We start from the raw sequence: 12,547 nt of genomic DNA, 5'->3' as shown, positions 1-12,547 counted from the left end.
TTAGAGGGGTATTATATGCTTAGGAAAATGATGTTTCCAATTAACAAAAAAAGACTAAAAAAAATCCATAAACTTGCAAGCTATATAAAAAAGATACTAGTGGGGCCGGGATTTTGGCATAGTGGTAAGAGTGCTTGCCTATCATGCACAAAGACCCTGGTTCAATTCCTCGGTACCACATACATAGAAAAAGCTGGATGTGGTGCTGTGGCTCAAGTGGTAGAATGCTAGCTTTGGAAAAAACCCAAGGACAGTGCTCAGGCCCTGAGTTCAAGCCCCATAACTAGAAAAAAATAATAAAAGATACTAGTAACATTTTTCTGTCAAAAATGTTATATACTTTAAAAATTATTCTTAAAAAATTTTATTGTAATGTATAGAGGAGTTACAGTTATATTTGCCAGATAGTAGGTGCATTACTTCTCACACATTGATACCCCTTCTTGTGTTTTTTTACCCCTTTCCCTCCCTCTATCCCCTCCCAATCCTATTTTTCCCCTTTCCCTTTCCTATTTCAAATAATCAAATGTATATACAATATACCAGTAACACACTCAGATATAGTAACAATATGAAATTAACCAAAGGGCAACAAAAGAGAAGAGAAATAACATAGTACATTAAGAAAAACAATCACACAAGATAAAGTTCTTAAAAAATTATTTTTAAAAGTGATTGTGGGGCTTGGGGTTTGGCCTAGGGGTAGTGTGTCAGCCTAGCATGTGTGAAGACCCAGGCTCAATTCCTTGGTACCACATACATAGAAAAAGCTGGAACTGGTGCTGTGGCTCAAATGGTAGACCTCTAACCTTGAGAGAATCCCAGTTCCCAGACCCTGATTTCAAGCCCCAGCACTGGCAAAAAAAAAAAGAATCAGACACTCTGTGGGGGCTTTTGAGTTTGTTTTGACTGTGTGTGTGCAACCAAAGATCTTCCAGTTCTTTCCATCGACGTAGTTTGTGTACCAAAGACTTGATTTGGAGCGTCCTGGTTGGTGTCTGTCCATTTGTTCTGGTCAGTGGAGCTGCTCCTCTGTCCTCAGGAACAGAGCTCATGTCCGGAGTTCAAGGCCTATAACCGCCACCAATGCCAACAAAAGGAAGAAAGTAAAAGAGAAACACAACAATCTTTGCTTATAATAATTTCTTCTACGTGATTACTCTTTCTCAAGATTAAGTCTGATGACATAGATCAAGATGCATGGTATATATAATCTGTGTTGGCAAAAAAATTCAATGCATAACCTAACAAAGAAAGGTGTGGGAAAGGCTGGGTTCAGAGGAGAGGGTAAGAATGTCGAAAAGGGTGACATTGATTAAAAGGCGCTGTATTAATAAACTGCTTTCTTGAATAGCAACTCATACGTACAACTATTTAAAGATATACTCTTCAGCTCAGTATTAGCTCTCTACCACTTAGAGCCACAGTGCCACTTCCAGTTTTCTGATGGGTAATTGGAGATAAAAATCTCATGGACTTTGGTGCCCAGGCTAGCTTTGAACTGTGATCCTCAGATCTCAGCTAATTTGCTCACAACTCAGCAGATTCTTAGTAGCCTGACATCTTTTTAGTTTTTCTGGTGGAAATAATGAAATAGCCTCGCCTGCACTAGCCTGATCTGAGTTTCTGTTTGAATATTTTTTTATAAACTCTTCTCTGAAAGAGAGCTACACCTTCTTGATATGCTTCATGTATTTCTTTTCAAGGTATGTTCCAAACAGGTTCTTTCCAAATATTTTTTCTATTTGTTCTTGGAATATTACTATATAATTATAGGCAGAAATAGTGCATGTTGTTAGGTTGCTTGAGTCTAATTTTTTCCCCTCTTTACAGTAATGGGGTTTGAATTCTAGGTTATTTTGTGTGTGAGGGTAGAGGAGGTTATTTTTTTAATTATTCTTATTTTATTCTTATTTTTATATTTTGTGCCTGTCCTGAGGCTTGAGCTCAGGGCCAGGATGCTGTTCCTGAGCTTCTTTTGTTCAAGGCTGTCACTCTACTACTTGAGCCACAGCTCTGTTTTCAACTTTGTTAGTTTGTTGGAGATAAGAGTCTCACAGAGGGGGAGGGTAATGGGGACCAAGACATGTGGAAGGGTATCAATGTATGTGAATTAATGCACCGTCTATCTGACAAAGATCATGTAACCCTTTTATTAAATACAATAAAAATATTAAAAAAAATAAATAAAATAAACATGAGAAATGTAAAGGTAAAAAAAAAAAAAAAGAGTCTCACAGACTTTCCTGTCTGGGCTGGCATTGAACTTTCATCCTCTGATCTCAGCTTCCTGAGAGCTAGGATTACAGGTATGAGCCACTAGTTCCTGGCCACATTTGTTGTTGTTTTAAACAGTTGTACAAAGAGGTTTCAATTCAGCATGTGCATTCATGCACAATGCATCCTGATCACCCCTTCCGCTGTACTGTCCCTCCATCCGCCCCAATCCCAACTCTCCCCTCAAGTTTCCTAATTTTATTTTCATGTACACATTGTTGATCATGACTACATCATCCACCATTCCTTTTTGCCTAAATAAAGCTTCGAATTTCCCAAATCATCTGACTTACAGCAAACGTGCATTCCTTCCTATGTGTTATGTACAAGATAAAGTGACTGTTCCTATCTCTCATTCATAGAAGGAAATGATGTTCAGGGAGCTTAAGGAACTTGTCTCAAATCATCCAGCTGCTAAGTGATACAGCTGAGATTTGAACCCAGGCAGTCTAACACCAACACCATGCTTTTGGCATTGTAGTACTTTACCGCCCAGTATTACTGGCTGGGAATCAGCACCCTGCCATCAGGCTGGCCCAGAGATAGGTGAGCTTAGCAAATAGTTTTGCTACTCATGAAAATTAATTGTGTACTTCTAATAGGAACAGACTGGGTGTTCCTATATCTCTCTTGTTTTCCTTCTTTGCATTTTTTGGAGTGGCACTCATGAAAGATATTTGGAACGGTTGGGTGAAAGGACTTGAAACCTAAACACACTGTTTCTTTAAAGGGAAAAAAATAAATTAGGATACTTCCTTTCTATTATTAGGATTTTAGTCCCTTCCCCCTGCAGTTTTCCTATGCACTCATTGCTCAGAGTAGTTGCTTTGAATGTATCACCACATTCTAATGTAATTTTGCTTTGAAAAATGTACAGCGTCTTTCCCCTACCACAATGGCTAAATTTGTTTTTGTTTGTCATCGGTGTAAAATAGATTTCCCTTCAAGAAGGCAATTAATAAAACACCATGTAACTGCAAGGAGGAAAATAGTAAGACAGTCAGCACTCTAATTTTTTTCTTTTCTGATTAATAGTTAAAAATTATCTTTACCTAGAACAAGACAGATAAATAATTGATATGAACCCAAATATCTAAACAAAAGTTTATTGCTTTCCAGTAAATTCATTTACTTTTAATGCTCGTACCAGTATTTAAAGAATGGCTTTGTAACAATAGTTTAACTACTTAAAACATTAACTACCAGTCAGCTGGTCCATCTTCTTAAACTAAACGCTGAACTAAACTAGAATTATTCATTGTCTTTTCTCCCTTGTAATGAAATTCATTAATGATGACATATTTATAGCTTATATGGAAAAGGTCATCATCTTTTATATATTGTCTTCTTTTAATTAACTTGAGATCCTTGGAAAAGAATTTAAGCCTAACAGGCCATCTGATGGATTTATTATTTTCCTCTTACAGTGAAAAAAAATGTCCTTATATTTAAAGGATCAAACTAGCATACTTCAACTCTGGAACAATCTTGGAAAATTATTTGAAAGATTCGTAGGAACACAAGCTTGGATCCAGGCTTGCGATTTTTCTTTTTTGTCTTTCAGGCTTGCAGTTTAATTGCACAAGGATGAATCAAATTAGGAAACAAAAACAGGAATTCTTTTTTTTTCCCCCACAGGTCATGGGGTTTGAACTCTGGGCCTAGGTGATCTCCCTGAGCTCTTCAGCTCAAGGCTACCACCCTACCCCTTGAGCCACAGCACCACTTTTGATTTTCTAGTAATTAATTGGAGATAAGAATCTCATGATCTTTAGTGCCTGGGCGGCTTTGAACTGCAATCCTCAGATCTCAGCCTCCTGAGTAGCTAGGATTACAGGTGTGAGCCACCACACCCAGCTAAAAACAGGAATTCTGCAAGAAAGGAAATGATTGGTTCTCTTGTCCATTTGCTAAGCTACTTCCTGTCTTCTTCCTTGGATACCAAGACCCATGAGGTGAACTTGATTTACAAGTGAGCCAGTATGTTCAGACTTTTTAAAGTCATAATGCCGAAAACACCAATAGTGTGCATAAAGTTTCCATTTTGTTATTTGAAATATTTTATGCGGCGCCCGGCACCCCTGACCAGCAGGGAAGAACGGACACCACACGAGGATCCTTCTCGATCACGCTTTATGGAAGAGCAACTTATTTGAAGGGAAAGATGAAGCGGAGGGGCGCAGGGCAGGGAAGTGCAGCTGCTTATAAACAATCAAGGAACGCGGGTCTTTTTCCATTGGCTGCTGTGCTGCTAAGGTCATTTTAAAACTCGGGATTGGTCAGGCCTCTGACGTCATACGCGCAGACTCAGCGGAACGAGCAAAGGCTCTGCACTCACACACCAGATAAGGGGAACTAAGAAGTTTGTATACAATGAGCGAGACAGGGGACAGGCGCCGTCTCGGCTGCTCTGGCTCCCCACAATTTTATGTGTGCCTAAAAGAGTAGGGTATTGTGTTATTTTTATTGTAGACCTTGGGAAGCTAGAGAGCAGACAGCTGAAGCAATTTGTCCAAGGTCAGCTGGAGATCAGGGAAATTTTGGCTTTTCGATGCTAATTGTCATTTAGCTGCTCTCTCTCCTTGGTTTATGCCTTTATTGATATTTTTCCCCTAGAGATAAAGGAAATGAGTCTGAGAATCTTTTTCTAAAGAAAAATAGCTTTGGATATTCTTGATGTCCGTTTCACTATGCTTGTTTCTAGATCTTTACATTCTTTTCTCATTGCTCACTGAAATGGGGAGATTTGAACATAGATAAATGTTATTCCCATGTTCAGTTCTTTGGTATGCTGCACTGAAAATGAGCTGCAAGAATGTCACTTGTCATCTAAACTCCATTGCAAGACCCAAGTTGGTTTTCCTATTTTTTTCAAATATAGAACGTTTCATGCCTCTTTTATTTCTCAGCACCAGTTCATAACCGGTGCTCACCATTCTGTTATGTACACTTCTTGGGTGATTTCTTTTTTTCTGGGAAAAAGCACATTAATGACTGGCTCCTTTCAGAATTCTGTATACTTGAGTATCATCTAATGGCTACTATAGTGTCTCCTTTGGCTTATCCTTATGGATATAATTTTTGTGTTTAGGGATATATATACTTTGGGCCCAGCCTACAACTGTAGAGTTATACCTTGATTCTTAAAGGATCGTAAAAGATCCTTCATCCACATCTTCCTTGAGATTGTTGAAAAATTGTAGAGATGACAGAAGACAAAGACAAGCAGTAAAACTAAAAATTTTCCAGAGAATAAAGATAGATTACATGCAAAGAATAGGGTCTGAAAACTTAAGAGCTTCAACAAAACTAGGGAGTGATACAATTATTTCCACATTGGAAGATAAAGATTCGGGGATTTCCCCTTCCTTTTGTGTCCACCAGACATACTTCTAAGATCTTCATATTTTATATATTGAGTTAGGTTAATTTTATTTGTATTATACATTGGTATTATTTTTTAATTTAATTTTATTGTTAAGGTGATGTACAGAGGGGTTACAGTTACATACTTAAGGTAGTGATTACATTTCTTGTCAAACATTGTTACCCCCTTCCACAGTTTTCTTCCATTTCCCCTCCCCCCAAACCCCCTCCACATTGTAAATTTCATTTCCAAAATATTGCTGTGAATACCACTGTTGCACTGGTTCGCCCTTTGCCTCTTGTCTCACCATTTTGTTGTTCCCCTTCCTTTCCTAATTCAAATAAACATATATACAATACACCAGGTACCAAAGTCAAATACACGGACCACAGGGCATAGAGCAGAAAAATAAGGAAAAAAAAATAATTTCACATAGTACTTTACAAACCACAAGCACAAAACCTCTTTTTTCCATACCTTGAAGTTCACTTATATTATTATGATATAAATATGACTCGTTTTTGCGTCTATGTCATTTGTACTTGCTCTTTGAAATCTTTTCACATCTTCTTCTTGTACTCATTGTTCTGTTATTTCATAGTGCTGTTCCTTGATATGGGTCTATATCCATCCATTAGTCTGAATCAAGAAACTCTTGTGTTTCAATCCAGAAATTTTTCTTGAATGTGTTTTTCATCCACCTCCTTTGTTCTGTCCTTCTACAACTCTCTTCAGATATTAGCCTTCCTAAACTTTTATGTAATGTTTTATCATATAATGCTTCATATTTTCTCTATAAAATATAAATGTACAAATAGGCATTTGCATAATGTACCATCATTTTTAATTTATGGTTTTATTATCTTTAATTACTTGTACCAAGGGAGTCAACAGTCAGATTATGAGTACAATGCACCGTCCACACCCTCAAGTTCCGTCTTTCATGTTATATTCAATATTACTACTGTATTTTCCTTTCTATTAGCCTGCCCACCTCCTTGACTCCATCCCCTTTTTGTTTTTCCTTGCTTTTGGCCCTACTTTCTCAGGTAGACTTCCTATTGAGACTTTCCATTTTGCTATCCTGCTTTTTTTTTTTTTGCCAGTCCTGGGCTTGGGCTCAGGGCTTGAGCACTGTCCTTGGGCTTTCTCAAGGCTAGAGCTCTACCACTTGAGCCTCAGCACCAGTTCCGGCTTTTTGCTGTGTATGTGAGGTACCGAGGAATTGAACCCGGGTCTTCATGCATGCTAGGCAAGCACTCTACCACTAGGCCAAACTCCCGGTCCCTATCCTGCTTTTTGATATCTAAGTGCTCTTTTATGTTGCCTGAGTCTGCCTTTTGAAGTAGCATTCCAGCTTTGTTTCTGGGACTTGATACCATTGTTTATCTCTTTAAGAGTTTTATTTTGAAGTTTTCTGTCCCTTAATAGTTTATTTTTTCCTACAAGTTATTTTATTTTATTTTCTCTGTTTGTGGTTTGCTTTCTTGATCTTTATCTTAGGCATGTGCTCATGTTTAATTGTAGGCCAATAAAAAGCTGGTTGGAGATTCAAGGGAGGTTCATTGTGGGATGATGTGGGCTGGGTTATCAGCAGGGAGACAATTTTATGTCAGAATGATTAGGTTTTGTCCTCTTGGGCTAGTTAGATTCTCCAGGAATGACTTTACTATTCTTTCAGTTCTTCTACTAGGCACAGAATGATTTGGCTATTTTCCTTCTAAAGCTCAATGGTAAACAGGGCTTAGATCCTCGCAGGCTTCACTATCTCTGTTTCACTCCCAGAAGCTCGGTGGGCCTCTGTCTTACCCTCTAGGATGTAAACTATCATTCTTTTGGTAAGGTGAGCAGGAAAAGTCGCCTAGAAACATGGAATGGAAAGGGCATCTGGAACATTAAGTAGATTTGTACAGCTCTTCTAATCTTCCCTGTTTTAAGCTCTTTAACCCCACATCCACCATTTTCAGGACTCTTGAAGCTACTGCAGAAAAAACTGACAAGTCTGACTGTTTCTTCTACTTCTTAGTTCTTTTCTTTTCTTTTTCTTTTTGCCAGTCCTGGGCTTGAGGTCAGGGCCTGAGCACTGTCCTTGGACAGTGGTAGGCTAGAGCTCTACCACTTGAGCCTCAGCACCACTTCTGGTTTTTTTCTATGTAATGTGGTGCTGAGGAATTGAACCCGGGTCTTTGTGCATGCTAGGCAAGCACTCTACCACTAGGCCTTTTAATTTTTTTTTTTTTACCATCCATCTTCTTCCAAAAGTTTGTTTTCATCTCTTTCCCATTTTTCTATATCCTGAAAGACTCTTACATTTCCAAATAATGTCTGTTCAATGCACTTTTGTATTATTTATAGAACAAAATTTGAATGGGTTACTCGGGCCACTGTGCTTACTCAGAATTTTAATGTAGAAATCTGTACCTCAGTAAACCTATTCTTTAGTCCCAAAATGAGAAAAAAATAGTCTCTTACAGATCTTTGCAGAAAAAATTACTAAAAGATATATTTTAGGTCAGGAGCGTGGACTAGTGGTAGAGTGCTTGCCTAGCATGCACAAAGCCCTGGGTTCAAATCCTTGGTGCCATATACACAGAACAAAACAGAAGTGGTGCTGTGTCTCAAGTGGTAGAGTGCTATCCTTGAGAAAGCCCAAAGACAGTGCCCAGGCCATGAGTTCAAGCCCCAGGACTGGCAAAATAAAGGATAAATTTCAAAAGTAAACCTGGCATTATCTATATCTATATCTATATCTATATATATGCAAGGAGCTTAAGAATGGGAAAGAAACACATGAAGAAATATTCATTATCCCTGGACATAAAGGAAATACAAATCCAAACAACTCTGAGATTCCATCTTACTCCAGTTATATTAGCCAACATTGTGGATTTGAACATGAATGCTGGTGGGGATGTGGGGAAAAAGGAACACTACCTCACTGTTGGTGAGAATGTAAACTAGTCCAACCACTCTGGACAGTAGTCTGGAAGTTCCTCAAAAAGCTCACATTATTTGTGACCCAGCCTTATCAGTCCTGGGCATCTTCCCTGAAAATCATGAACCAGGATATGATAAGGACACCTGAACATCCATGTTTCTTGTCACACTATTCTCAATGGCCAAGGTATGGAAACAGCTCACAATAGATGAGTGCATTAAAAAGTGTGGACTATATTCAATGGAATTTTGCACAGTCATTAGAAAGAATAAACTAAAGCCTTTGCAGGGAAATGGAGGGAACTAGAACAAAAAAGTGAGGTAAGCCAAGCTTAGAGAGACAAACAGCAGATGTGCTCTCTGATATGCAGAAATCAAACCTATAATATACTGGGATATAATAAATTATACAGGATTCTAGATACACCCAGAGAAACCAAAAAGGACACTCAGGAGAGAAACACAATGGTGCAATGCCTAAGTGCCTCTTCATATTTTTAGCAAATAATATACATACTGAAGCGAACTCCAAGGTATGGAAACAAGAAGCTTAAATATTTTTTTTTGCCAGTTGGGCTTGAACTCAGGGCCTGGGCATTGTCCTTGAACACTTTTTGCTCAAGGCTAGCATTCTGCCATTTGAGCCACAGCGCCATTTTTCTGTGTATGTGGTACCAAGGAATAGAACCTAGGGCTTCCTGCATTCGAGGCCAGCACTCTATCACTAGGCTACAGTCCTGCCCTTAGGAGACATTTTTTTAAAAAAAGATTTGTTGATTTTGTCTTCTTCATTTTATGTATGATGTATTCAAGAGTGACTCTTTGGGAGAGGGAGGGGAAGGGTACAGAACTCAAGGGCAAAGGGTGAAAAGGTCTAATAGTGGAGCTCATTGGACACTGATGAAAGGAAACTATGGATGGAGATGGGAGAGAATGAGGGAACAGAAGACATTGTATGAAAGGAAATGCATTCATTATCTGACTTATGTAATTGTAATCCTTTGGTATATCACCTCTATTACAAAGAAGTAAATGAATAAAACTTAAAAAAAAAAGTCAACTTGGGGGGCCTGAAACTTGGCTTAGTGGTACAGTGCTTGCACGAAGATCCTGCTTCGATTCCTTGGTACCACATACATACATAGAAAAAAGCAGGAAGTGGTGCTGAGGCTCAAGTAGTGGAGCGTTAGCCTTGAGAAAGTCCAAGGACAGTGCTCAGGCCCTGAATTCAAGCCCAGGACTAGCAGAAAAAAAATGTCAACTTGGAGGAAGGAACCAAATGTAGGAATAAATAGAGCCAGAAAGGCTAAAAGTTTGGCCTAGTGGTAGAGGGCTTGCCTAGCAAGCACTCTGGTTTGATTCCTCAGTACCACATACATAGAAAAAAGCTGGAAGTGGTGCTGTGGCTCAAGTGGTAGAGCTCTAGCCTTGACAAAGTCCAAGGACAGAGCTCAGGTCCTGAGTTCAAAGCCCAGGGCTACAACAAACAAACAAACAAACAAATAAATACCGATGGAGAGCTCTGCAGTGCCTGGGCCTGGGCTTGGCTTGTAGGAGCCCGTGGGAGGTCAGCCCACCCTAGAGTCTTAGGGAAAGTGGCCTGGCATGGCTAGAGGCCCTGGGCACACTGGAGATGCAATGTGCTTACATGGTGGCCGCTACTGCCAGGCTTGCTCTTGTTTGTCTTTGTTGCAAAGTCTCAGCAATTTCTGGAGCTCTCTTCCTCTTTCTCTTCCTTTCCCCTCCTTCCTTCCCTTCCTCCCTCCCCTCCTTTCTTCTCTTCCATCCTTTTGCTTGCCATCTTTTCTGCTTCTGAGATAAGATCCAATAATTAACTTACGGAAGACTTGCCTTATGTGGTTTCAATCAAATCTGATGCTTTCACATGCCCTAGTTACAACTCCAGTGTGGGAAGACAAGAGCGAAGCCACCCAAACTTCTGGCCTTCCAGAGGGCCTTTAAATGCAAATGGAATTCCAAACACTTAACACATTCAGTGCTCTGACAGAACGTAGATCTATGGATATGGTATTTTGTGAATGATCTTTTAAATAACAGAGAAACTTACGTAAAGTTTAAAAAAAAATAGAGCCAGAATCCTGGTAGAAACCCATATGGAGCCCCCCTCTGAAAAGAAAGTAGCCATACCCAGTAGGCAACCTTAGCAGAATTCACAAGGCAGCCATGACAAGTCAGTCCCACAGGTAGATTGAAAGACGCTGTTTCATTCCTTTTGCCTGTCTGGCAGTGAACCCACAGGCGAGGAACCAGAATCCTCACAGGAAGCCCCTACCCGTCTCTAAAAATAAAGAAAATTGTAGTCCAAGTAACAAATACTCTGAACACTTCATATTCACAGGAACCTATATTTTTTAAATTGTTCGATATAATTGAATAAATAAAACTTTCACATAGCAAAAATTTCAAATTATTAGGTCGCTAAAGAGGTAATTTGAAAAGCAATATTTTGGCATTAGGGAAGAATTATAGGGGCTTCGATATGTTCATAGAGAAAGATGTTTCACTACAGGTTTCTTCTCAATTTCTTCTATTCCAGAAGACATATTGTTATATGTAACAATATGTATACCCTTCAGGCAGGATTTGGGCACCAAGATAATTTCCTTTAGTTACAGGGAATACAGTCTTAGAAGATGCCACTTCCTAGACACTATTGTGTTGTGGGTTAAAATTACAGGTGTGAGCTGTTGGTACCTAACCCCCATGCTTCTATTTAATGTTCGGTTTTAGGGACTTAAAATGCTTCCACTAGCAGTTTGTCTTTTTCTTCTAGTCTAACATACCATTAATGCCATAGATTAGGAATGTTCTAAGTTACATTTCTAGGTGATGTGTCCCTTGTCCCCAAAGACAATATGCTATATGAAAGGTTATGTTGATGGATAAGCTCTATTATCAGCTTCAGCTACAGTCCTAGACCTGTAGAAAACATGGATTGTTAGAAAAGTGATAGTAAATTAACTACTTTTATTAAACATCCGAACAATATAGTTCCATTTCACAAACATGACTACCCTGTGAGATAGGTTCTGTTTTTTTTTCTGTTCTACAGATGAGGAAACTGAGGCACAGAGGTATCAGATAATGTACACTACATTCAGATAGAAAGTGGTGGAGTTACAAATTGATTGATCCTAAATGGTCTACTTTTTTTGAACGTTACTGTGCTAATTTTATTTTAAAAACCAACAACAACAAATACAGAGCCTTTGCTATTTCCCAGTTGAATTCCCCCAACACTTTATTTATAATTACGTCAATAAATTTTGAGACCATTTACTATACCAATCCTCTTCTTACTGTTGAGGGTATTGATCCATGAAAGAGGATAAATTCCTGAAAATAGAGGTAGAAGTTGAGAGCCTATGTCCTTACCTCTCAATGTGGCCAAATGTTCTGCTTTTGATGTAACTTCCTGTCTTCTTTCGACAACTTTCATTCCTCGTCTGTTAATAAGCGGACTTTATTTTGTTAATGATGAAATGATGATGCCGCCTCATTCCTAAATTCCTAACCACCAACCAGCAGAAGCACCCTCAAGAGCTTTGGTTCTATACTAAGGATCAATGAATCATAGTCATTGATCTGTTGAGGCCCCTCTTTCTCTCCTCCCTTCCTTTCCTTGCTTTCCCTTCTTTCCTCTTTCTGCCTTCTTTCCTTCCTTCTTCCGTCCTTTCTCACTTCTTCCCTCCTCTCTCCCTTCTTTCTCCCTCCTTCCCCCCTCTCTTTCTTCTTTCCTTTCTTCCTTGTGTCTGAGATCAAACTCAAACCCTTACACATGCGGAGCAAAGACTCCTCTTAAGCTCACCACTAAGCTACAGCACTAAGCCTTCACCCTCGGCATTAAAAAGAAACACTTCCTAGATCTGTGGTAAGTTAATGAAAAGTTTGAGTGATGGCATAAGAGCTTGATTTCCTCTTAAAGGCCACTCTGAACCAAATACC

The sequence above is a fragment of the Megascapheus bottae genome, chromosome 3 (assembly GCF_031878675.1).
Source record: "Megascapheus bottae isolate mThoBot1 chromosome 3, mThoBot2.hap1, whole genome shotgun sequence".
Classification (NCBI taxonomy): Eukaryota; Metazoa; Chordata; class Mammalia; order Rodentia; family Geomyidae; genus Megascapheus; species Megascapheus bottae.
Note: the sequence above shows the minus strand (reverse complement) of the source record.